Source organism: Triturus cristatus, unplaced genomic scaffold, assembly GCF_964204655.1.
Source record: "Triturus cristatus unplaced genomic scaffold, aTriCri1.1 SCAFFOLD_149, whole genome shotgun sequence".
Classification (NCBI taxonomy): Eukaryota; Metazoa; Chordata; class Amphibia; order Caudata; family Salamandridae; genus Triturus; species Triturus cristatus.
The window spans coordinates 230,664-256,344 of NW_028187635.1; positions in this window are offsets into that span (position 1 = coordinate 230,664).

A 25,681-nucleotide genomic window follows, 5' to 3' on the forward strand; every position below is an offset into this window, starting at 1 on the left:
TGCACTTTATATGGATAGGCCCTGGTGGCCACTCGAACCATATACTAAAATAGTGGTATAAGTACCACGAACAGGAAAGGGAAAAGGCCTAGGGCCTCTAGAATCGCTGGGCCTACAAGGAGCTAACGTCAGTTAGTGACCAGGAGGTCCACGGGTGGCGTGTGCAGAGCAAATAGTCACACGCGTGCTCCCATAGGTTTCAATGGGTGCGTAAAAAGTACAAAGTTACTGCAAAGGAGATCTTCCGGGTTGACTAGGAACTTAAGATTTGGAACACAGGCACTAGAGATGTATTACTACACATGGGCACCGGAGTACCAGCTTTACCTCACCCACAGGAAGCGGGTGCATAGGCCTCAAAGTGCGTCGGGTTTCTTCTATCTGTTCCGTTGAGCCTGGGACAAAGATGCTGCAGGCGGTCGGTCCGGTAGAGATGCGGTGGATCCAAGGGTGGATCGGAGATGTTGAAGACCTGTAAGCAGAGGGGACAGTGTTCACAGTCACTAGCCAGTGACCAGCGTGGCACCAGGTGGGTACCAGGCGATGTCGGGTGCAAACAGGTGATGAGGGGTAGCTTGTCTCCGCAGCCACGTGGTCCCTGAAGGTCGACGACGTCCAGGAGTCGGCTCACGAGCTGTCCCACGCAGGCTCTCACTGTCGGCGGTGTCGGCGACTTGATCGAAGCAAACAAGCCTTGGCAAAAGCAATTGTAGAAGGATTCGGAAATCAGCTGTTGGTTCTGACCAGCAAGGTCAGAGGGATTGCTCCTTTGGAGGGGAGCAAGGGCCAGTCTGGAGCAACCAGACCAGCGGTGTTTGTCGTAGATTTCGTCGCCAAGATGGCCACTAGCCAGCGGGCCAGCAACCGGTTAGGCGCGTCGAGTGGCAAAATGCAGAAGGGCCCCACGCAGATCGTGGAGATGCTGGAGGGCTCACCTTTGGTGCAGATGCTGCTCGAGGGTTGGGCTTCTCAGGACCCAAAGCACAACTTGGAGGGAGCCTCGGTTGTTGCACTGGTCAGCTTGTCGTAGTCGTTTCAAGATGGCTGGCTCCACGTGTCTCGGTGCCTCCACGGGTCTCCTCTTTGCAGGGACTGTGGATCGGGCGGTGAGAGGTCTGGAGGTCCAGGTCTTGTCAGTCTCTGGGCTCGGGCTCCGGCGGGAGGCGGCGGCAAAGCAGACGTTGATTCGCTGGATGGTGCTTGCGTTAGCAAGGTGGTCACTCCCTGACCACAGGGGAGATTTTCTTCAGTCTTCTGTGCAGCAGAATGTCGAAGTTCCCGTCTTCTTCTTAGTTTCAAGTTGATTCCAGGATGTCTGAAGTCTTAGGACACAGCTCCTACCTTTATTCGGATTCTAGGGGCCGGACTACCTGCTAGGTCCCTCCCTATGGGCGGGACCAGGAAGGGGGGTGGTTACACCCCCAATCCTTTGTCCAGCTCGCCCCAGGCCCGGGACTGGTGTGCCCCAGGACCGGTTTGAACTGGCCTATGCCCCGAGGCTCCTTGTGAGCCACAGGCATGTCTGGTTTCTTTCAAGCCCTACCTGACCAATACACAAAATCCTGTCTGGGGTGGTGCATGCACCTCCCCTGGCAGGAAACCCTTTGTCCACACCTCCCAAGCTGGAAGGACTCCCAGCAGCAGGAGGGCAGACTTGTGTCTGTGGTGGCAGCATCCATTTTGTGGAGCTGAGGCTATGTCTGATTTTACCCGGGTTTCAGGTACTGTACATGTCGTGTCCCTCTAGAAGGGTGGAATGCTAACCCCGTCGCCAGAATTGGCGAGGGGTTAGTATTCCAATTCGTATGACACCTTACTCGACATGTTTTGATAAAGCCAAACCAAAGATAGCATTTAACCGCGAGGTTCATAATGCACTTAAGAGTATATGGTATGACGATATCTGGAAACAGTAGAAGGAAGTTGTTCCGACCACTGTAGACAGGCTCAGCTCATGCCAGAGCACCATCTCACATGGAACCAAGCACTCTGCCTTCAGGATTGTTAAGGCCTGCCATAGGAGTGACTTATAGGTTACCAGGTGTCCCATTTAAGGTTAGGTATAGGTATACTACACCTAAGTAAGAGGTGATTACACCAACTTACCCCAGCTGAGTGATCAGCCAGTTGTGTCAAATTGTTAGGCCAAGCCTGGGGTGGCATAATACATGCTGCAGCCCTTGGCAGGCCTTGGGTACACCAATGCCCTGGGTACCTAGTGTACACTGGTACAGGGGCTGACAGGGTGATCCACTTCCAATTGGTTATGCACCTAGGGTGCATAGTTTTAATTTAGTAGAGAGAACAGCAGGCTGGGGGTCTGATTGGCAGGCCCACAGCCTCAATATGTCAAAAACCAGTGAAGCAAAAAGCAAAAATTTGGGGTGACCATAGGATAGCAGACCCTACTCTCCTACACAACCCCCCCCCAAACGCTGGGACATTAAACTAGCCTTGACCAGTCTCGTCTTCATGTCCTAAGTGGAAGTACCTGGAGAGACCATCTGCATTCCCATGGTCAGTACCTGGCCGGTGCTCCACTGTAAAGTCCATCCCCTGTAGGGAAATGGACCACCTAAGCAGTTTGGGGTTTTCACCCTTCATCTGATTTAGCCACAAGAGGGGCTTATGGTCGGTCTGAATCTTGAAGTGAGTGCCAAACAAGTATGGCCTCAGCTTCTTCAGGGCCCACACCACAGCAAAGGCCTCCCTCTCAATAGCTGACCAATTCTTCTCTCTGGGGGTCAACCTTCTGCTAATAAAAGCAATGGGTTGGTCTTGACCATCTACATTAAGTTGTGACAGCACAGCTCCCACACCCAACTCAGAAGCATCTGTTTGGACAATAAACTCTTTGGAGTAGTCAGGACTTTTCAGGATAGGTGCAGAGCACATGGCCCCCTTCAGGTCATCAAATGCCTTTTGACAGCTTACTGTCCACTGAACCTTTTTGGGCATCTTCTTGGATGTCAGATCATTAAGAGGAGTCACAATGGACCCATAGTTCTTAACAAACTTCCTGTAGTACCCAGTCAAGCCCAAGAAAGCTCGAACTTGAGTCTGGGTGGTTGGAGGGGACCAGTCCTTGATGGATTGTATCTTACTCTCCAGTGGTTGAACTTGGCCTCCACCCACAAGGTGGCCCAAATATACAACCTTACTCTGCCCTATCTGGCACTTAGTAGCCTTGATAGTGAGGCCTGCCCTCTGCAGGGCCTCAAGAGCCTTCTTCAGGTGGATCAGGTGATCCTCCCAGGTGGAGCTAAAGACAGCAATGTCATCCAGATATGCTGCACAAAAGTCATCCAACCCAGTAAGGACTTGGTTCACCAGCCTTTGGAAGGTGGCAGGTGCATTCTTCAGACCAAAGGGCATCACCACAAACTGATAATGCCCACCTGGGGTTGAGAATGCTGTTTTGGCCTTAGACTCCTCAGCTAATCTGATTTGCCAATAGCCAGCTGTTAAGTCAAATGTGCTCAAAAACTTTGCAGAAGCTAGTTTGTCTATGAGCTCATCTGCCCTTGGAATAGGGTGTGCATCTGTCCTGGTGACAGCATTGAGTCCTCTGTAATCCACACAGAACCTCATCTCTCTCTTGCCATCTTTGGTGTGAGGTTTGGGGACCAGAACCACTGGGCTAGCCCAGGGGCTCTCTGAGGGTTCAATGACACCTAATTCCAGCATTTTATGTACCTCAGCCTTTATACAGTCCCTGACGTGGTCAGGTTGTCTGTAAAGTTTGTTCTTTACAGGCAGACTGTCACCAGTGTCCACAACATGGGTACACCAGTCAGTTTGACTAGGTATCAAGGAAAACATATGTGAAAATGATTGTAGAACCTGTCTACATTCAGTCTGCTGATGGGCAGTGAGGTTGCCTCCAAGGGTCACTCCTTCAACTGAGCCATCTTCAGGGTTCTGAGACAACAGGTCTGGGAGAGGGTCACTCTCTTCCTCCTGTCCCTCATCTGTAGCCATGAGCAAGCCCATGTCTGCCCTGTCAACATATGCTTTAAGCCTGTTAACATGGAGTACCCTGTGGGGACTCCTGGGAGTTCCTAGGTCCACCAAGTAGGTGACCTCTCCCTTCTTTTCCAGGATTGTATGGGGTCCAGACCATTTGTCTTGGAGTGCTGCTGGGGCCACTGGCTCCAACACCCATACCTTCTGTCCTGGCTGATACTCAACCAAGACAGCCTTTTGGTCATGCCAAGCTTTCTGTAAGGCCTGGCTTGCCTCAAGGTTTTTAGATGCCTTCTCCATATACTCAGCCATCCTGGAGCGGAGACCAAGTACATAGTCCACTATGTCTAGCTTAGGCTTTTTGAGAGGTAACTCCCATCCTTCCTTCACCAAACACAGTGGGCCTCTCACAGGGTGCCCAAACAACAATTCAAAGGGGCTGTAGCCAACTCCTTTTTGTGGGACCTCTCTGTAAGCAAACAGAAGGCAGGGTAGAAGGATATCCCATCTTCGCCTGAGCTTTTCAGGTAATCCTTTGATCATACCCTTTAGGGTCTTGTTGAATCTCTCAACAAGCCCATTGCATTGTGGGTGATAAGGGGTGGTGAACTTGTAGTTGACACCACATTCCTTCCACATAGCTGTCAAGTATCCTGACATAAAGTTGGTACCTCTGTCAGATACTACCTCCTTAGGAAACCCCACTCTGGAGAATACTCCCAGCAGGGCCCTGGCCACAACAGGAGCTGTAGTGGTCCTAAGGGGAATTGCCTCTGGATACCTGGTGGCATGATCCACTACCACCAGTATAAATCTGTGCCCAGATGCAGTGGGAGGATCCATGGGACCCACTATGTCTATTCCCACTCTTTCAAAGGGGACCCCCACCACAGGTAGTGGTATAAGGGGGGCCTTTGTTGTGCCACCTGATTTGCCACTGGCTTGGCAGGTAACACAGGAGCGACAAAACTCCTTTGTATCTTCATTCATATGAGGCCAGTGAAAGTGAGGGACAAGCCTGTCCCAAGTCTTGTTCTGGCCTAAGTGTCCTGCTAAAGGAATGTCATGGGCCAAGGTAAGAAGGAAGCCCCTAAATTGCAGAGGTATGACCAACCTCCTGGTTGCACCAGGCTTGGGGTCTCTAGCCTCTGAATAAAGGAGCCCTTCATCCCAATACACTTTATGGGTACCTTGAGCATTCCCAGCAGCCTCAGCAGCAGCCAGCTGTCTGAGGGGTTCAAGAGAGGGACAGGATAACTGAGCCTGCCTCAAGTCAGCCCTTGAAGGTCCCCCTGTCCCCAGAAACTCAACCTGATCAGGTTCAAGCTCTTCAGGGACAGTTCCTTCAGGGTCCTCTAGATCAGCTTCCTGGGAAGGCTGATCATCACTCTGAGGCAGGGGGGAAGGCACAGCCTTGACCCTCCTGTTCTTCTTCTTGGTAGGTGCTTGGTCCCTTGTTCCAGGATCCAAGACCTGTGGTTCAGTGAGGCACTTTTTGGCCTGTGACCTGGTCACAGCAAGGACATGTGATGATATACCTAACATCTCTGCATGAGTCCTGTACTCCACTTCTGACCATAGAGAACTCTCTAGGTCATTGCCCAACAAACATTCTACTGGGAGGTCTGCACTAACCACAACCCTTTTGAGGCCAGTTACCCCTCCCCATGAGAAGTTAACAACTGCCACACTATGTGAAGTAGTGGCATTGCTGGCATTGGTCACCAGGTAGTTCTCACCTGGTATGTACTGTCCAGGGTCCACAAAGCCTGGTGTCACCATAGTGACACTGGCACATGTGTCCCTGTAAGCTTGAGCCACTTTTTCATTTATTAAAGGAGTCTGTCTGTACTTGCCCAGGTTACTGGGGCTCACAGTCAGGGACAAATCAATGTCCCCATCACAGATCAAGACTGCCTGTGTAAGGGTTCTGTCTAAGTCAGAATCTCCTTCAGTTCCCATAGTGATTCCCACTACACCCTTTGTCTGGGGACCAACACTGCTAACAGTAGTACTGGGAGCAGGTGCCTTAGGGGCAACAGTGTTGGGGGCTCCACCCTTTTTGCAATCACTAGTCCAGTGAGTTGTATTTTTACAATGATTGCACCAGGGTTTCTTTTGACCTTCTTTCTTCTTTTTGGACTGTTGTTGGGACCCACCCTCCTTAGCAGTAGTTTGGGGCCCTGTTGAAGACTTCTGGTCTTTAGATTTCTGATCTCCACCCTTTTGGTCTGTTTTCTTCTGATCACCCCCTTGGCCCTGGTTCTGGTTCTTTTGCTTAACCCTGGTTCTGACCCATTTGTCTGCCTTCTTTCCCAATTCTTGGGGAGAGGTCAGATCAGAGTCAACCAAGTGTTGATGCAGTTGCTGGTTTTGACAGTTATTTAAAATCTGTTCTCTCATCATCAAATTATACAATCCTGTAAAATCAGATACCTTACTTCCCAGCAACCAACCCTCCAAAGCCTTAGTGGCACATTCAATGTATTCAGACCAGTCCTGAGTCTGTGTCTTTTGGGTGTCTCTGAACATTAACCTGTACTGCTCAGTGGTTAAGCCTAACCCATCAACTAGAACACTCTTCAGGACTCTGTAGTTTCTGACATCCTCTTCTCTAACAGTGAGGAGTCTGTCTCTGCCTCTTCCCTCAAAGGAGAGCCAGAGGATTGCTGCCCACTGATCTTCAGGAACCTGCTGTACTTTGCAGGCTCTCTCAAGAGCAGTTATCCACTTGTGGATGTCATCCCCACTTTTGTAGGGGGGCACAACCTTAGACAGGTTTCTATTATCGAAAACCCTATCTTTGTCCTTAGGGACAATGCTGCCACCAGTGGGTATAGACCCACTCTCTCTAGGTTGCCTAGCCTTGTTCAGTTTTTCTTCCATCAGGGCTACTTCTAGCTCCTGCTTCCTGATCCTCAGCTGGGCTTCCTGCATTCTGGCCTCATGTTCCCTCCTCTGAGGGGTGGTCATCCTTTTCCTGGAGTGACCTTGAGAGCCTCTAGAGCCATGGGAAGCATTGGAGTCACCTGAGCGATTCCTTTGCCTTCCAAACCCTGTGTTAAGTCCACTGGGGAGATCCAGTGGGTTGAACCCACTGTCAGTCCCCAATAGCCTTGGTTTAGCTGGGCCAAGTATAATACTTGGCACTGGGCTAGTTCTCCCTTCATCCTCACTACTGTCAGTATCCTTTTCACTCTCATCCTCTGTGGTAGGCATCCCATCTAAGGGGTGACTATTGGGAAGGGGTACTTCAGTGGCATCTTCAGAAGGGGGGCCTCCTGTTCCTGTCCCTAAGGGGGCTAACTGGGAAGCTTTCTTGAGTGCTCTCTGATTCTCATCATTCTGTAAGAGCTCTCTGAGCTCAGCAGAGTTTGGGTTCTTGGGCTGTTTAAGGCCTCTAAGAGTTGCCAAATGCCTGAGCTCATTCTGATTAAGGGTAGCAAAGCTGGATGGTGCCCTCTGGGGGTCACTCTCAACAGAGATGGGTACAGTGGACCCCTCTGCCCCGGCCATTGCTCTTAAGTGTGGGTGGATGTGTTGCAATCTACCTACACTTGGGTTTACCTACTAAACCTATCTAGTAGTTGTAGTCAGGGTGTGCTACTCCCTTTGCTCTACAACAACTAAGTTCAGTAGAACTTAAGTATATCTAATCTTGTTTTATATGTACCTACAGGTACCTATGTGATCTTTCAATTGGTAACCAAGAGATTACAATGGTAAAACACAGCAAGCTCAAATCCAACCGCTGCTCACCAATGTGAGAAGTTGGCCTGGTATATGATGCTCACTAGTTAAAGTGATCACCTTGTACCATGCCAAGCAACCCTTATGGTGTGGTTGTAAGTCAACCTTTTCGGACTAGCTGCCCTAGTGGTAGCGTAGGCTAAGCAGTCTTTGAGGCTAAACTCGTGAAGCGTGTTAAGCCAGCTGTTTTACCAAATGCAACCCCCTTTTATACCAATGAAAGGACACCACACAGATATATATTCAAAATATATATGTATTTATTTCTCAAAGTAACCCCTAGTCTCTTTATGAGCACAGGAGCACAAATCGTCAAACAAGATTATCACAGAATACACAGAAGTTGCACTTTATATGGATAGGCCCTGGTGGCCACTCGAACCATATACTAAAATAGTGGTATAAGTACCACGAACAGGAAAGGGAAAAGGCCTAGGGCCTCTAGAATCGCTGGGCCTACAAGGAGCTAACGTCAGTTAGTGACCAGGAGGTCCACGGGTGGCGTGTGCAGAGCAAATAGTCACACGCGTGCTCCCATAGGTTTCAATGGGTGCGTAAAAAGTACAAAGTTACTGCAAAGGAGATCTTCCGGGTTGACTAGGAACTTAAGATTTGGAACACAGGCACTAGAGATGTATTACTACACATGGGCACCGGAGTACCAGCTTTACCTCACCCACAGGAAGCGGGTGCATAGGCCTCAAAGTGCGTCGGGTTTCTTCTATCTGTTCCGTTGAGCCTGGGACAAAGATGCTGCAGGCGGTCGGTCCGGTAGAGATGCGGTGGATCCAAGGGTGGATCGGAGATGTTGAAGACCTGTAAGCAGAGGGGACAGTGTTCACAGTCACTAGCCAGTGACCAGCGTGGCACCAGGTGGGTACCAGGCGATGTCGGGTGCAAACAGGTGATGAGGGGTAGCTTGTCTCCGCAGCCACGTGGTCCCTGAAGGTCGACGACGTCCAGGAGTCGGCTCACGAGCTGTCCCACGCAGGCTCTCACTGTCGGCGGTGTCGGCGACTTGATCGAAGCAAACAAGCCTTGGCAAAAGCAATTGTAGAAGGATTCGGAAATCAGCTGTTGGTTCTGACCAGCAAGGTCAGAGGGATTGCTCCTTTGGAGGGGAGCAAGGGCCAGTCTGGAGCAACCAGACCAGCGGTGTTTGTAGTAGATTTCGTCGCCAAGATGGCCACTAGCCAGCGGGCCAGCAACCGGTTAGGCGCGTCGAGTGGCAAAATGCAGAAGGGCCCCACGCAGATCGTGGAGATGCTGGAGGGCTCACCTTTGGTGCAGATGCTGCTCGAGGGTTGGGCTTCTCAGGACCCAAAGCACAACTTGGAGGGAGCCTCGGTTGTTGCACTGGTCAGCTTGTCGTAGTCGTTTCAAGATGGCTGGCTCCACGTGTCTCGGTGCCTCCACGGGTCTCCTCTTTGCAGGGACTGTGGATCGGGCGGTGAGAGGTCTGGAGGTCCAGGTCTTGTCAGTCTCTGGGCTCGGGCTCCGGCGGGAGGCGGCGGCAAAGCAGACGTTGATTCGCTGGATGGTGCTTGCGTTAGCAAGGTGGTCACTCCCTGACCACAGGGGAGATTTTCTTCAGTCTTCTGTGCAGCAGAATGTCGAAGTTCCCGTCTTCTTCTTAGTTTCAAGTTGATTCCAGGATGTCTGAAGTCTTAGGACACAGCTCCTACCTTTATTCGGATTCTAGGGGCCGGACTACCTGCTAGGTCCCTCCCTATGGGCGGGACCAGGAAGGGGGGTGGTTACACCCCCAATCCTTTGTCCAGCTCGCCCCAGGCCCGGGACTGGTGTGCCCCAGGACCGGTTTGAACTGGCCTATGCCCCGAGGCTCCTTGTGAGCCACAGGCATGTCTGGTTTCTTTCAAGCCCTACCTGACCAATACACAAAATCCTGTCTGGGGTGGTGCATGCACCTCCCCTGGCAGGAAACCCTTTGTCCACACCTCCCAAGCTGGAAGGACTCCCAGCAGCAGGAGGGCAGACTTGTGTCTGTGGTGGCAGCATCCATTTTGTGGAGCTGAGGCTATGTCTGATTTTACCCGGGTTTCAGGTACTGTACATGTCGTGTCCCTCTAGAAGGGTGGAATGCTAACCCCGTCGCCAGAATTGGCGAGGGGTTAGTATTCCAATTCGTATGACACCTTACTCGACATGTTTTGATAAAGCCAAACCAAAGATAGCATTTAACCGCGAGGTTCATAATGCACTTAAGAGTATATGGTATGACGATATCTGGAAACAGTAGAAGGAAGTTGTTCCGACCACTGTAGACAGGCTCAGCTCATGCCAGAGCACCATCTCACATGGAACCAAGCACTCTGCCTTCAGGATTGTTAAGGCCTGCCATAGGAGTGACTTATAGGTTACCAGGTGTCCCATTTAAGGTTAGGTATAGGTATACTACACCTAAGTAAGAGGTGATTACACCAACTTACCCCAGCTGAGTGATCAGCCAGTTGTGTCAAATTGTTAGGCCAAGCCTGGGGTGGCATAATACATGCTGCAGCCCTTGGCAGGCCTTGGGTACACCAATGCCCTGGGTACCTAGTGTACACTGGTACAGGGGCTGACAGGGTGATCCACTTCCAATTGGTTATGCACCTAGGGTGCATAGTTTTAATTTAGTAGAGAGAACAGCAGGCTGGGGGTCTGATTGGCAGGCCCACAGCCTCAATATGTCAAAAACCAGTGAAGCAAAAAGCAAAAATTTGGGGTGACCATAGGATAGCAGACCCTACTCTCCTACAGTTAGTATTCCAATTCGTATGACACCTTACTCGACATGTTTTGATAAAGCCAAACCAAAGATAGCATTTAACCGCGAGGTTCATAATGCACTTTAGAGTATATGGTATGACGATATCTGGAAACAGTAGAAGGAAGTTGTTCCGACCACTGCAGACAGGCTCAGCTCATGCCAGAGCACCATCTCACATGGAACCAAGCACTCTGCCTTCAGGATTGTTAAGGCCTGCCATAGGAGTGACTTATAGGTTACCAGGTGTCCCATTTAAGGTTAGGTATAGATATACTACACCTAAGTAAGAGGTGATTACACCAACTTACCCCAGCTGAGTGATCAGCCAGTTGTGTCAGATTGTTAGGCCAAGCCTGGGGTGGCATAATACATGCTGCAGCCCTTGGCAGGCCTTGGGTACACCAATGCCCTGGGTACCTAGTGTACACTGGTACAGGGGCTGACAGGGTGATCCACTTCCAATTGGTTATGCACCTAGGGTGCATAGTTTTAATTTAGTAGAGAGAACAGCAGGCTGGGGGTCTGATTGGCAGGCCCACAGCCTCAATATGTCAAAAACCAGTGAAGCAAAAAGCAAAAATTTGGGGTGACCATAGGATAGCAGACCCTACTCTCCTACAGTGGTTATGTGTGTGGTTCTGGTTGTGGGTGTGGTTGTGGGTGTGGTTGCGTGTGTGGTTGTGTGTGGCTGTGTGTGGCTGTGTGTGTGGTTGTGTGCGTGGTTGTGTGCGAGGTTGTATGTGTGTGGTTGTGTGGGGGTGTGGTGGTATGTGTGTGGGTGTGTGGTTGTGGTTGTGGGTGTGTGGTTGTGGTTGTGGGTATGTGCTTGTTTGGGGGTGTGGTTGTGTGTGTGTGGTTGTGTGTAGTTGCGAGTGTGGTGTGTGTGTGGTTGTGTGTGTAGCTGTGTATGTGGCTGTGTGTGGTTATGTGTTTCTGGTTGTATGTGCAGTTGTGTGGTTGGTTGTGGTTGTGTGTGTGTGGTTGTTTGTGGTGTGTGTGGTTGTGTGTGTCTGGGGTTGTGTGTGGTTGTGTGTGTGGGTGTGTGTGGTTGCGGTTGTCTGTGTGGTTGTGTGTGTAATGTGTTTGTGGTTGTGGTTGTGTGTGTGTGAGGGGTTGTGTGTGTGTGGGGTTGTGTGGGGTTATGTGTGTGTGGTTGTGTGTGTGGTTGTGTTTGTGGTTGTGTGTGTGCAGTTGTGGGTGCGGTTGTCAGTGCAGTTGTGGTTGTGTGTGGATGTGTGGTTGTGTGTGGTTGTGTGTTTGGTTGTGTGGTTGTGTGTTTGGTTGTATGTGTGGTTGTGGTTTTGTGTGTGTGGTTGTGTGTGGTTGTGTGTGTGTGTGGTTGTGTGTATGTGTGATTGTATGTGGTATTGGTTGTCTGTTTGTGCGTGTGGTTGTGTGTGTGGTTGTGGGTATGTATGTGGTTGTGTGTGTGTGTGGTTGTGTGTGGGTGTGGTTGTGTGGGTATGGTTGTGGTTGTGTGTGTGGTTGTGGTTGTGTGTGTGGTTGTGCTTGTGTGTGTGGTTGTGGTTGTATGTGTGTGGTTTTGTGTGTGTGGTTGTGTGTGTGTGTGGTTGTGTGGTTGTGTGGTTATGTGTGTTGTAGGAGAGTAGGGTCTGCTATCCTATGGTCACCCCAAATTTTTGCTTTTTGCTTCACTGGTTTTTGACATATTGAGGCTGTGGGCCTGCCAATCAGACCCCCAGCCTGCTGTTCTCTCTACTAAATTAAAACTATGCACCCTAGGTGCATAACCAATTGGAAGTGGATCACCCTGTCAGCCCCTGTACCAGTGTACACTAGGTACCCAGGGCATTGGTGTACCCAAGGCCTGCCAAGGGCTGCAGCATGTATTATGCCACCCCAGGCTTGGCCTAACAATCTGACACAACTGGCTGATCACTCAGCTGGGGTAAGTTGGTGTAATCACCTCTTACTTAGGTGTAGTATATCTATACCTAACCTTAAATGGGACACCTGGTAACCTATAAGTCACTCCTATGGCAGGCCTTAACAATCCTGAAGGCAGAGTGCTTGGTTCCATGTGAGATGGTGCTCTGGCATGAGCTGAGCCTGTCTGCAGTGGTCGGAACAACTTCCTTCTACTGTTTCCAGATATCGTCATACCATATACTCTTAAGTGCATTATGAACCTCGCGGTTAAATGCTATCTTTGGTTTGGCTTTATCAAAACATGTCGAGTAAGGTGTCATACGAATTGGAATACTAACCCCTCGCCAATTCTGGCGACGGGGTTAGCATTCCACCCTTCTAGAGGGACACGACATGTACAGTGCCTGAAACCCAGGTAAAATCAGACATAGCCTCAGCTCCACAAAATGGATGCTGCCACCACAGACACAAGTCTGCCCTCCTGCTGCTGGGAGTCCTTCCAGCTTGGGAGGTGTGGACAAAGGGTTTCCTGCCAGGGGAGGTGCGTGCACCACCCCAGACAGGATTTTGTGTATTGGTCAGGTAGGGCTTGAAAGAAACCCGACATGCCTGTGGCTCACAAGGAGCCTCGGTGCATATGCCAGTTCAAACCGGTCCTGGGGCACACCAGTCCCGGGCCTGGGGCGAGCTGGACAAAGGATTGGGGGTGTAACCACCCCCCTTCCTGGTCCCACCCATAGGGAGGGACCTAGCAGGTAGTCCGGCCCCTAGAATCCGCTTAAAGGTAGGAGCTGTGTCCTAAGACTTCAGACATCCTGGAATCAACTTGAAACTAAGAAGAAGACGGGAACTTCGACATTCTGCTGCACAGAAGACTGAAGAAAATCTCCCCTGTGGTCAGGGAGTGACCACCTTGCTAACGCAAGCACCATCCAGCGCATCAACGTCTGCTTTGCTGCCGCCTCCCGCCGGAGCCCGAGCCCAGAGACTGACAAGACCTGGACCTCCAGACCTCTCACCGCCCGATCCACAGTCCCTGAGAAGAAGAGACCCGTGGAGGCACCGAGACACGTGGAGCCAGCCATCTTGGAATGACTACGACAAGCTGACAAGTGCAACAACCGAGGCTCCCTCCAAGTTGTGCTTTGGGATCTGAGAAGCCCAACCCCCGAGCAGCATCTGCACCAAAGGTGAGCCCTCCAGCATCTCCACGATCTGCGTGGGGCCCTTCTGCATTTTGCCACTCGACGCGCCTAACCGGTTGCTGGCCCGCTGGCTAGTGGCCATCTTGGCGACGAACTCTACGAAATACACTGCTGGTCTGGTTGCTCCAGACTGGCCCTTGCTCCCCTCCAAAGGAGCAATCCCTCTGACCTTGCTGGTCAGAACCAACAGCTGATTTCCGAATCCTCCTACAATTGCTTTTGCCAAGGCTTGTTTGCTTCGATCAAGTCGCCGACACCGCCGGCAGCGAGAGCCTGCGTGGGACAGCTCGTGAGCCGACTCCTGGACGTCGTCGACCTTCAGGGACCACGTGGCTGCGGAGACAAGCTACCCCTCATCACCTGTTTGCACCCGACATCGCCTGGTACCCACCTGGTGCCACGCTGGTCACTGGCTAGTGACTGTGAACACTGTCCCCTCTGCTTACAGGTCTTCAACATCTCCGATCCACTCTTGGATCCACTGCATCTCTCCCGGACCGACCGCCTGCAGCATCTTTGTCTTCAAGCTCCACGGAACAGATAGAAGCAACCCGACGCACTTCGAGGCCTATGCACCCGCTTCCTGTGGGTGAGGTAAAGCTGGCACACCTGTGCCCAAGTGTAGTATTACATCTCTAGTGCCTGTGTTCCAAATCTTGAGTTCCTAGTCCATCCGGAAGATCCTCTTTGCAGTAACTTTGTACTTTTTACGCACCCATTGAAACCTATGGGAGCACGCGTGTGACTATTTGCTCTGCACACGCCACCCGTGGACCTCCTGGTCACTAACTGACGTTAGCTCCTTGTAGGCCCAGCGATTCTAGAGGCCCTAGGCCTTTTCCCTTTTCTGTTCGTGGTACTTATACCACTATTTTAGTATATGGTTTGAGTGGCCACCAGGGCCTATCCATATAACGTGCAACTTCTGTGTATTCTGTGATAATCTTGTTTGACGATTTGTGCTCCTGTGCTCATAAAGAGACTAGGGGTTACTTTGAGAAATAAATACATATATATTTTGAATATATATCTGTGTGGTGTCCTTTCATTGGTATAAAAGGGGGTTACATTTGGTAAAACAGCTGGCTTAACACGCTTCACGAGTTTAGCCTCAAAGACTGCTTAGCCTACGCTACCACTAGGGCAGCTAGTCCGAAAAGGTTGACTTACAACCACACCATAAGGGTTGCTTGGCATGGTACAAGGTGATCACTTTAACTAGTGAGCATCATATACCAGGCCAACTTCTCACATTGGTGAGCAGCGGTTGGATTTGAGCTTGCTGTGTTTTACCATTGTAATCTCTTGGTTACCAATTGAAAGATCACATAGGTACCTGTAGGTACATATAAAACAAGATTAGATATACATAAGTTCTACTGAACTTAGTTGTTGTAGAGCAAAGGGAGTAGCACACCCTGACTACAACTACTAGATAGGTTTAGTAGGTAAACACAAGTGTAGGTAGATTGCAACACATCCACCCACACTTAAGAGCAATGGCCGGGGCAGAGGGGTCCACTGTACCCATCTCTGTTGAGAGTGACCCCCAGAGGGCAACATCCAGCTTTGCTACCCTTAATCAGAATGAGCTCAGGCATTTGGCAACTCTTAGAGGCCTTAAACAGCCCAAGAACCCAAACTCTGCTGAGCTCAGAGAGCTCTTACAGAATGATGAGAATCAGAGAGCACTCAAGAAAGCTTCCCAGTTAGCCCCCTTAGGGTCAGGAACAGGAGGCCCCCCTTCTGAAGATACTACAGAGGTACCTAGTTCCAATAGCCATCCCTTAGATGAGAACCATACTACAGGGGAGGAAAGTGGTGAGGATACAGAAAGTAGTGATGATGAAGGGAGAACTAGCCCAGTGCCAAGTATTATACTTGGCCCAGCTAAACTAAGGCTATTGGGGACTGACAATGGGTTCACCCCATTGGATCTCCCCAGTGGACTTAACACAGGGCTTGGGAGGCAAAGGAATCGCTCAGGTGACTCCAATGCTTCTCATGGCTCTAGAGGCTCTCAAGGTCACTCCAGGAAAAGGATGACCACCCCTCAGAGGAGGGAACATGAGGCCAGAATGCAGGAAGCCCAGCTGAGGATCAGGAAGCAGGAGCTAGAAGTAGCCCTGATGGAAGAAAAACTGAACAAGGCTAGGCAACCTAGAGAGAGTGGGTCTATACCCACTGGTGGCAGCATTGTCCCTAAGGACAAAGATAGGGTCTTTGACAATAGGAACCTGTCTAAGGTTGTGCCCCCCTACAAAAGTGGGGATGACATCCACAAATGGATAACTGCTCTTGAGAGAGCCTGCAAAGTACAGCAGGTTCCTGAAGACCAGTGGGCAGCAATCCTCTGGCTCTCCTTTGAAGGAAGAGGCAGAGACAGACTCCTCACTGTTAGAGAAGAGGATGTCAGAAACTACAGAGTCCTGAAGAGTGTTCTGGTAGATGGGTTAGGCTTAACCACTGAACAGTACAGGTTAATGTTCAGAGACACCCAAAAGACACAGACTCAGGACTGGTCTGAATATGTTGAATGTGCCACTAAGGCTTTGGAGGGTTGGTTGCTGGGAAGTAAGGTATCTGATTTTACAGGATTGTATAATTTGATGATGAGAGAACAGATTTTAAATAACTGTCAAAACCAGCAACTGCATCAACACTTGGTTGACTCTGATCTGACCTCTCCCCAAGAATTGGGAAAGAAGGCAGACAAATGGGTCAGAACCAGGGTTAAGCAAAAGAACCAGAACCAGGGCCAAGGGGGTGATCAGAAGAAAACAGACCAAAAGGGTGGAGATCAGAAACCTAAAGACCAGAAGTCTTCAACAGGGCCCCAAACTACTGCTAAGGAGGGTGGGTCCCAACAGTCCAAGAAGAAGAAAGAAGGTCAGAAGAAACCCTGGTGCAATCATTGTAAAAATACAACTCACTGGACTAGTGATTGCAAAAAGGGTGGAGCCCCCAACACTGTTGCCCCTAAGGCACCTGCTCCCAGTACTACTGTTAGCAGTGTTGGTCCCCAGACAAAGGGTGTAGTGGGAATCACTATGGGAACTGAAGGAGATTCTGACTTAGACAGAACCCTTACACAGGCAGTCTTGATCTGTGATGGGGACATTGATTTGTCCCTGACTGTGAGCCCCAGTAACCTGGGCAAGTACAGACAGACTCCTTTAATTAATGACAAAGTGGCTCAAGCCTACAGGGACACATGTGCCAGTGTCACTATGGTGACACCAGGCTTTGTGGACCCTGGACAGTACATACCAGGTGAGAACTACCTGGTGACCAATGCCAGCAATGCCACTACTTCACATAGTGTGGCAGTTGTTAACTTCTCATGGGGAGGGGTAACTGGCCTCAAAAGGGTTGTGGTTAGTGCAGACCTCCCAGTAGAATGTTTGTTGGGCAATGACCTAGAGAGTTCTCTATGGTCAGAAGTGGAGTACAGGACTCATGCAGAGATGTTAGGTATATCATCACATGTCCTTGCTGTGACCAGGTCACAGGCCAAAAAGTGCCTCACTGAACCTCAGGTCTTGGATCCTGGAACAATGGACCAAGCACCTACCAAGAAGAAGAACAGGAGGGTCAAGGCTGTGCCTTCCCCCCTGCCTCAGAGTGATGATCAGCCTTCCCAGGAAGCTGATCTAGAGGACCCTGAAGGAACTGTCCCTGAAGAGCTTGAACCTGATCAGGTTGAGTTTCTGGGGACAGGGGGACCTTCAAGGGCTGACTTGAGGCAGGCTCAGTTATCCTGTCCCTCTCTTGAACCCCTCAGACAGCTGGCTGCTGCTGAGGCTGCTGGGAATGCTCAAGGTACCCATAAAGTGTATTGGGATGAAGGGCTCCTTTATTCAGAGGCTAGAGACCCCAAGCCTGGTGCTACCAGGAGGTTGGTCATACCTCTGCAATTTAGGGGCTTCCTTCTTACCTTGGCCCATGACATTCCTTTAGCAGGACACTTAGGCCAGAACAAGACTTGGGACAGGCTTGTCCCTCACTTTCACTGGCCTCATATGAATGAAGATTCAAAGGAGTTTTGTCGCTCCTGTGTCACCTGCCAAGCCAGTGGCAAATCAGGTGGCACAACAAAGGCCCCCCTAATACCACTACCTGTGGTGGGGGTCCCCTTTGAAAGAGTGGGAATAGACATAGTGGGTCCCATGGATCCTCCCACTGCATCTGGGCACAGATTTATACTGGTGGTAGTGGATCATGCCACCAGGTATCCAGAGGCAATTCCCCTTAGGACCACTACAGCACCTGTTGTGGCCAGGGCCCTGCTGGGAGTATTCTCCAGAGTGGGGTTTCCTAAGGAGGTAGTATCTGACAGAGGTACCAACTTTATGTCAGGATACTTGACAGCTATGTGGAAGGAATGTGGTGTCAACTACAAGTTCACCACCCCTTATCACCCACAATGCAATGGGCTTGTTGAGAGATTCAACAAGACCCTAAAGGGTATGATCAAAGGATTACCTGAAAAGCTCAGGCGAAGATGGGACATCCTTCTACCCTGCCTTCTGTTTGCTTACAGAGAGGTCCCACAAAAAGGAGTTGGCTACAGCCCCTTTGAATTGTTGTTTGGGCACCCTGTGAGAGGCCCACTGTGTTTGGTGAAGGAAGGATGGGAGTTACCTCTCAAAAAGCCTAAGCTAGACATAGTGGACTATGTACTTGGTCTCCGCTCCAGGATGGCTGAGTATATGGAGAAGGCATCCAAAAACCTTGAGGCAAGCCAGGCCTTACCGAAAGCTTGGCATGACCAAAAGGCTGTCTTGGTTGAGTATCAGCCAGGACAGAAGGTATGGGTGTTGGAGCCAGTGGCCCCAGCAGCACTCCAAGACAAATGGTCTGGACCCCATACAATCGTGGAAAAGAAGGGAGAGGTCACCTACTTGGTGGACCTAGGAACTCCCAGGAGTCCCCACCGGGTACTCCATGTTAACAGGCTTAAAGCATATGTTGACAGGGCAGACATGGGCTTGCTCATGGCTACAGATGAGGGACAGGAGGAAGAGAGTGACCCTCTCCCAGACCTGTTGTCTCAGAACCCTGAAGATGGCTCAGTTGAAGGAGTGACCCTTGGAGGCAACCTCACTGCCCATCAGCAGACTGAATGTAGACAGGTTCTACAATCATTTTCACTTATGTTTTCCTTGATACCTAGTCAAACTGACTGGTGTACCCATGTGGTGGACACTGGTGACAGTCTGCCTGTAAAGAACAAGCTTTACAGACAACCTGACCACGTCAGGGACTGTATAAAGGCTGAGGTACATAAAATGCTGGAATTAGGTGTCATTGAACCCTCAGAGAGCCCCTGGGCTAGCCCAGTGGTTCTGGTCCCCAAACCTCACACCAAAGATGGCAAGAGAGAGATGAGGTTCTGTGTGGATTACAGAGGACTCAATGCTGTCACCAGGACAGATGCACACCCTATTCCAAGGGCAGATGAGCTCATAGACAAACTAGCTTCTGCAAAGTTTTTGAGCACATTTGACTTAACAGCTGGCTATTGGCAAATCAGATTAGCTGAGGAGTCTAAGGCCAAAACAGCATTCTCAACCCCAGGTGGGCATTATCAGTTTGTGGTGATGCCCTTTGGTCTGAAGAATGCACCTGCCACCTTCCAAAGGCTGGTGAACCAAGTCCTTACTGGGTTGGATGACTTTTGTGCAGCATATCTTGATGACATTGCTGTCTTTAGCTCCACCTGGGAGGATCACCTGATCCACCTGAAGAAGGCTCTTGAGGCCCTGCAGAGGGCAGGCCTCACTATCAAGGCTACTAAGTGCCAGATAGGGCAGAGTAAGGTTGTATATTTGGGCCACCTTGTAGGTGGAGGCCAAGTTCAACCACTGGAGAGTAAGATACAATCCATCAAGGACTGGTCCCCTCCAACCACCCAGACTCAAGTTCGAGCTTTCTTGGGCTTGACTGGGTACTACAGGAAGTTTGTTAAGAACTATGGGTCCATTGTGACCCCTCTTAATGATCTGACATCCAAGAAGATGCCCAAAAAGGTTCAGTGGACAGTAAGCTGTCAAAAGGCATTTGATGACCTGAAGGAGGCCATGTGCTCTGCACCTATCCTGAAAAGTCCTGACTACTCCAAAGAGTTTATTGTCCAAACAGATGCTTCTGAGTTGGGTGTGGGAGCTGTGCTGTCACAACTTAATGTAGATGGTCAAGACCAACCCATTGCTTTTATTAGCAGAAGGTTGACCCCCAGAGAGAAGAATTGGTCAGCTATTGAGAGGGAGGCCTTTGCTGTGGTGTGGGCCCTGAAGAAGCTGAGGCCATACTTGTTTGGCACTCACTTCAAGATTCAGACCGACCATAAGCCCCTCTTGTGGCTAAATCAGATGAAGGGTGAAAACCCCAAACTGCTTAGGTGGTCCATTTCCCTACAGGGGATGGACTTTACAGTGGAGCACCGGCCAGGTACTGACCATGGGAATGCAGATGGTCTCTCCAGGTACTTCCACTTAGGACATGAAGACGAGACTGGTCAAGGCTAGTTTAATGTCCCAGCGTTTGGGGGGGGGGTTGTGTAGGAGAGTAGGGTCTGCTATCCTATGGTCACCCCAAATTTTTGCTTTTTGCTTCACTGGTTTTTGACATATTGAGGCTGTGGGCCTGCCAATCAGACCCCCAGCCTGCTGTTCTCTCTACTAAATTAAAACTATGCACCCTAGGTGCATAACCAATTGGAAGTGGATCACCCTGTCAGCCCCTGTACCAGTGTACACTAGGTACCCAGGGCATTGGTGTACCCAAGGCCTGCCAAGGGCTGCAGCATGTATTATGCCACCCCAGGCTTGGCCTAACAATCTGACACAACTGGCTGATCACTCAGCTGGGGTAAGTTGGTGTAATCACCTCTTACTTAGGTGTAGTATACCTATACCTAACCTTAAATGGGACACCTGGTAACCTATAAGTCACTCCTATGGCAGGCCTTAACAATCCTGAAGGCAGAGTGCTTGGTTCCATGTGAGATGGTGCTCTGGCATGAGCTGAGCCTGTCTGCAGTGGTCGGAACAACTTCCTTCTACTGTTTCCAGATATCGTCATACCATATACTCTTAAGTGCATTATGAACCTCGCGGTTAAATGCTATCTTTGGTTTGGCTTTATCACAACATGTCGAGTAAGGTGTCATACGAATTGGAATACTAACCCCTCGCCAATTCTGGCGACGGGGTTAGCATTCCACCCTTCTAGAGGGACACGACATGTACAGTGCCTGAAACCCGGGTAAAATCAGACATAGCCTCAGCTCCACAAAATGGATGCTGCCACCACAGACACAAGTCTGCCCTCCTGCTGCTGGGAGTCCTTCCAGCTTGGGAGGTGTGGACAAAGGGTTTCCTGCCAGGGGAGGTGCGTGCACCACCCCAGACAGGATTTTGTGTATTGGTCAGGTAGGGCTTGAAAGAAACCAGACATGCCTGTGGCTCACAAGGAGCCTCGGTGCATATGCCAGTTCAAACCGGTCCTGGGGCACACCAGTCCCGGGCCTGGGGCGAGCTGGACAAAGGATTGGGGGTGTAACCACCCCCCTTCCTGGTCCCACCCATAGGGAGGGACCTAGCAGGTAGTCCGGCCCCTAGAATCCGCTTAAAGGTAGGAGCTGTGTCCTAAGACTTCAGACATCCTGGAATCAACTTGAAACTAAGAAGAAGACGGGAACTTCGACATTCTGCTGCACAGAAGACTGAAGAAAATCTCCCCTGTGGTCAGGGAGTGACCACCTTGCTAACGCAAGCACCATCCAGCGCATCAACGTCTGCTTTGCTGCCGCCTCCCGCCGGAGCCCGAGCCCAGAGACTGACAAGACCTGGACCTCCAGACCTCTCACCGCCCGATCCACAGTCCCTGAGAAGAAGAGACCCGTGGAGGCACCGAGACACGTGGAGCCAGCCATCTTGGAACGACTACGACAAGCTGACAAGTGCAACAACCAAGGCTCCCTCCAAGTTGTGCTTTGGGATCTGAGAAGCCCAACCCCCGAGCAGCATCTGCACCAAAGGTGAGCCCTCCAGCATCTCCACGATCTGCGTGGGGCCCTTCTGCATTTTGCCACTCGACGCGCCTAACCGGTTGCTGGCCCGCTGGCTAGTGGCCATCTTGGCGACGAACTCTACAAAATACACTGCTGGTCTGGTTGCTCCAGACTGGCCCTTGCTCCCCTCCAAAGGAGCAATCCCTCTGACCTTGCTGGTCAGAACCAACAGCTGATTTCCGAATCCTTCTACAATTGCTTTTGCCAAGGCTTGTTTGCTTCGATCAAGTCGCCGACACCGCCGACAGCGAGAGCCTGCGTGGGACAGCTCGTGAGCCGACTCCTGGACGTCGTCGACCTTCAGGGACCACGTGGCTGCGGAGACAAGCTACCCCTCATCACCTGTTTGCACCCGACATCGCCTGGTACCCACCTGGTGCCACGCTGGTCACTGGCTAGTGACTGTGAACACTGTCCCCTCTGCTTACTGGTCTTCAACATCTCCGATCCACTCTTGGATCCACTGCATCTCTCCCGGACCGACCGCCTGCAGCATCTTTGTCTTCAAGCTCCACGGAACAGATAGAAGCAACCCGACGCACTTCGAGACCTATGCACCCGCTTCCTGTGGGTGAGGTAAAGCTGGCACACCTGTGCCCAAGTGTAGTATTACATCTCTAGTGCCTGTGTTCCAAATCTTGAGTTCCTAGTCCATCCGGAAGATCCTCTTTGCAGTAACTTTGTACTTTTTACGCACCCATTGAAACCTATGGGAGCACGCGTGTGACTATTTGCTCTGCACACGCCACCCGTGGACCTCCTGGTCACTAACTGACGTTAGCTCCTTGTAGGCCCAGCGATTCTAGAGGCCCTAGGCCTTTTCCCTTTTCTGTTCGTGGTACTTATACCACTATTTTAGTATATGGTTTGAGTGGCCACCAGGGCCTATCCATATAACGTGCAACTTCTGTGTATTCTGTGATAATCTTGTTTGACGATTTGTGCTCCTGTGCTCATAAAGAGACTAGGGGTTACTTTGAGAAATAAATACATATATATTTTGAATATATATCTGTGTGGTGTCCTTTCATTGGTATAAAAGGGGGTTACATTTGGTAAAACAGCTGGCTTAACACGCTTCACGAGTTTAGCCTCAAAGACTGCTTAGCCTACGCTACCACTAGGGCAGCTAGTCCGAAAAGGTTGACTTACAACCACACCATAAGGGTTGCTTGGCATGGTACAAGGTGATCACTTTAACTAGTGAGCATCATATACCAGGCCAACTTCTCACATGTGTGGTTCTGGTTGTATGTGGTTGTGCGTGTGGTTGTGTGTGTGGTTGTGGGTATGTATGTGGTTTTGTGTGTGTGTGGTTGTGTGTGGGTGTGGTTGTGTGTGTGGTTGTGTGGGTATGGTTGTAGTTGTGTGTATGGTTGTGTGTGTGTGGTTGTGTGTGTGTGGTTATGTGTGTGGTTCTGGTTGTATGTGGTTGTGGGTGTGGTTGTGGGTGTGGTTGCGTGTGTGGTTGTGTATGTGGCTGTGTGTGGCTGTGTGTGTGGCTGTGTGTGTGGTTGTGTACGTGGTTTTATGCAAGGTTGTATGTGTGTGGTTGTGTGGGTGTGTGGGTGTGTGGTTGTGGGTGTGTGGTTGTGTGGGGGTGTGGTTGTGTGTGTGTGGTTGTGTGTGTGGTTGCGGGTGTGGTGTGTGTGTGGTTGTGTGGGGTGGTTGCGGGTGTGGTGTGTGTGTGGTTGTGTATGTGGCTGTGTATGAGGCTGTGTGTGGTTGTGTAGTGTGTGTGTGTGGTTGTGTGTGTCTGGTTGTATGTGCAGTTGTGTGGTTGGTTGTGGTTTGTGTGTGGTTGGTTGTGGTGTGTGTGGTTGTGTGTGGTTGTATGTGTCTGGGGTTGTGTGTGTGGTTGTGTGTGTGGGTGTATGTGTGTGGTTGTATGTGTTGTTGTGTATGTGGTTGTAGGTGTGTGGTTGTGTGTGTGTGTGGTTGTGTGGTTGTGTGTGTGTGGTTGTGTGTGTGGTTGTGGTTGTGTGGTTGTGTGCCTGGTTGTGTGTTCGGTTGTGTGTGTGTGGTTGTGATTGGTTGTGGTTGTGTGTGTGGTTGGGTGTGTGTTGTTCAGTGTGTGTGGTTATATATGTGGTTGTGTGGTTGTGTGTGGTTGTGTGTGGTTGTGTGTGAGGTTGTGTGTGGTTGTATGAGTGTTGTGTGTGGTTGGGTGTGTGTGTGCTTGTATGTGTGGTTGTGGTTGTGGTTGTGTGTGTGGGTTTGGTTGTGTGTGTGTGTGGTTTTGTGTGTGGCTGTGTGCCTGGTTGTGTGTGGTTGTGGGTGTGTGTGGTTGTATGTGTGGGTGTGGTTGTGTGTGTGTGGGCATGTGGTTGTGTGGTTGTGTGTGTGGTTGTTTGTATGTGTGTGTGTGGTTATGTGTGGTTGTGTGTGTGTGTGGTTGTGTGTGTGGTTGTGCTTGTGTGTGTGGTTGTGGTTGTATGTGTGTGGTTTTGTGTGTGTGGTGTGTGTGGTTTTGTGGTTGTGTGTGTGTGTGGTAGTGGTTTGTATGTGGTTGTGGTTGTGTGTGTGGTTGTATGTGTGGTTGTGGTTGTGTATGGTTGTGTGTGTGTGTGTGATTGTGTGTTCGTGGTTGTGTGGTTATGTGTGTGGTTCTGGTTGTGGGTGTGGTTGTGGGTGTGGTTGCGTGTGTGGTTGTGTGTGGCTGTGTGTGGCTGTGTGTGTGGTTGTGTGCGTATTTGTGTGCGAGGTTGTATGTGTGTGGTTGTGTGGGGGTGTGGTGGTATGTGTGTGGGTGTGTGGTTGTGGTTGTGGGTGTGTGGTTGTGTGGTGGTGTGGTTGTGGGTGTGTGGTTGCGGGTGTGGTGTGTGTGTGGTTGTGTGGGGGTGGTTGCGGGTATGGTGTGTGTGTGGTTGTGTGTGTGGCTGTGTATGTGGCTGTGTGTGTTTGTGTATTGTGTGTGTGTTGTTGTGTGTGTCTGGTTGTATGTTCAGTTGTGTGGTTGGTTGTGGTTGTGTGTGTGTGGTTGGTTGTGGTGTGTGTGGTGTGTGTCTGGGGTTGTGTGTGTGGTTGTGTGTGTGTGTGTGTGTGTGTGGTTATATGTGTGTTATGTGGTTGTGTGTGTGTGTGGTTGTGTGTGTGTGGTTGTGGTTGTGTGGTTGTGTGCCTGGTTGTGTGGGTGTGGTTGTGTGTTTGCGGTTGTGTGTGTGGTTGTGATTGGTTGTGTGTGTTTGGTTGTGTGTGTGTGGTTTTGCTTGTGTGTGTGGTTGTGGTTGTATGTGTGGTTGTGGGTGTGGTTGTGTGTGTGGCTGTGTGTAGCTGTGGTTGTGTGTGTGGTTGTGTGGGTGTGGTTGTGTGGGTATGGTTGTGGTTGTGTGTGTGGTTGTGGTTATGTGTGTGGTTGTGGTTGTGTGTGTGTGGCTGTGTGTGTGGCTGTTTGTGTGGCTATGTGTGTGGCTGTGTGTGTGGTTGTGTGCATGGTTGTGTGTGTGGTTGTAGTTGTATATGTGTGGTTTTGTGTGTTTGTGGTTTTGTGGTTGTGTGTGGTAGTGGTTTGTGTGTGGTTGTGGTTGTGTGTGGTTGTGGTTGTGTGTGTGGTTGTGTGTGGTTGTGGTTGTGTGTGGTTGTGTGTGTTGGTTGTGTGTGTGTGGTTGTGTGTGTTGGTTGTGTGTGTGTGGTTGTGTGGTTGTGTGTGTGTGGTTCTGGTTGTGTGTGGTTGTGGGTGTGGTTGTGGGTGTGGTTGTGTGTGTGGTTGTGTGTGTGGCTGTGTGTGTGGCTGTGTGTGTGGTTGTGTGCGTGGTTGTGGTTGTATGTGTGTGGTTGTGATTGGTTGTGGTTGTGTGTTTGGTTGTGTGTGTGTGGTTGTGGTTGTGTGTGTGGTTGGGTGTGTGTTGTTCAGTGTGTGTGGTTATATATGTGGTTGTGTGGTTTTGTGTGGTTGTGTGTGGTTGTGTGTGAGGTTGTGTGTGGTTGTATAAGTGTTGTGTGTGGTTGGGTGTGTGTGTGCTTGTATGTGTGGTTGTGTGTGTGGGTTTGGTTGTGTGTGTGTGTGGTTTTGTGTGTGGC